Source organism: Castor canadensis, chromosome X, assembly GCF_047511655.1.
Source record: "Castor canadensis chromosome X, mCasCan1.hap1v2, whole genome shotgun sequence".
NCBI lineage: Eukaryota > Metazoa > Chordata > Mammalia > Rodentia > Castoridae > Castor > Castor canadensis.
Window position 1 is genome coordinate 124,807,645 of NC_133405.1, and position 1,265 is coordinate 124,808,909.

Below are 1,265 nucleotides of genomic sequence, written 5' to 3' on the forward strand. Positions count from 1 at the left end.
CCTCATTAATAATATGAGTAGATTCCATTGTGATAATTCCATACATGTGTACAATGTACCTTGAACAAATTCCCCCCCTCCATTGTATTCCCATTGCTGCTCTCCCACTTCCCCCCTTCATACAGTGTTTGGTTGGCTCCATTCTGCTGTCTTAATATGTATATATGTAATATACTTCCATCCTCTTCACCTCTCAGTATCCCAAAAAAGACTGTATCCCTTTTTCCTTATCCACTCTATCTAGTGTGTGATATTGTCTGTGATTGGTTATCTTGGAAGGAAAATGAGTGTTAGGGCTTTGCTACAGGTCAAGGACCCAGTGCAAAGGTTTCTAACTGCTGGGTATGTCTGTAATGGTTACAATTTTGGGTAGGTCTGTGGATCCAGTAGACCCATGATGAGCCACTCCCAAGGGAGGACTCCATTGGTTACTTGGACCCTTATCTCTCTACACTAACAGGTGGAAGCCATGATGGCCCTTGTGGTCCTAGGGTATCATGCCAACTAGGACCCAACAACTTTAGAAAGATCTGAGTATTTCCCTTTTCCCCCATGCATGGCTATGCAAAGGAATGCCACCAAGTCCCTAAAGGGAAGAACTATGGGGGGATTACTACTGTATTCACTTACTATGATATGATAGGGCCCTTCCTCATGGGAACTTAGTCTTCAGACATTTTTTTCTGGATCTAAAAACTAGCTTGAATATTGTGGGTGTGTGTGTGGTGCTGGGGATCAAACCCAGGGCCTTATGCATACTAGGCAAGTGCTCTACCACTGAGCTACACTCACTCCCCCTGAGCTTGGATTTCAAAACTGGCAATAAGTATGTGACTTTCCATTGGATTATTGACCTCAGCCTTCTGACCTCCATTCTTTATTGCTTTTGATTATATAAGGTAAGCAATGCTCAGGTAAGCTATCTATATTACCTCTAAAAACACTATGTTCTGTTAACCATTCCACTGATCCTTGCAAGTCAAGGTCCTCTGCCTGCCATTCTAAACTTGGTGCCCATTGTGATCATTATGCTCACCTTACTTCCAATGGTCTAGTATGGCCATCTAACCTCTAATATTCTGTGATCCCATTGCTACCAGGGAACTAGTTCTTTAACAGCATTCCTCACTATCAGCTCTATCCTACAGAGAATAGCCAATATTAAACTTTTTGATGAGGTTGGTACCCCCCTTTGCCAGTACATTCTTTATTTCCTTGATAAAGAAGTCCCTCCCAAGGAAGATAGTCAATTGGTTGTTTTTTCT

The 1,265-nt window shown here is 42.3% G+C and overlaps 1 non-coding gene across 1 annotated transcript; it reads right to left on the reverse strand.

The window, feature by feature from the left end:
• Nucleotides 1–719: 719 nt before the first annotated feature.
• Nucleotides 720–792, reverse strand: Trnat-agu (transfer RNA threonine (anticodon AGU)). Its single transcript has one exon. It is a non-coding gene; the product is annotated as a tRNA-Thr (tRNA).
• Between the last annotated feature and the right edge of the window lie 473 nt (nucleotides 793–1,265).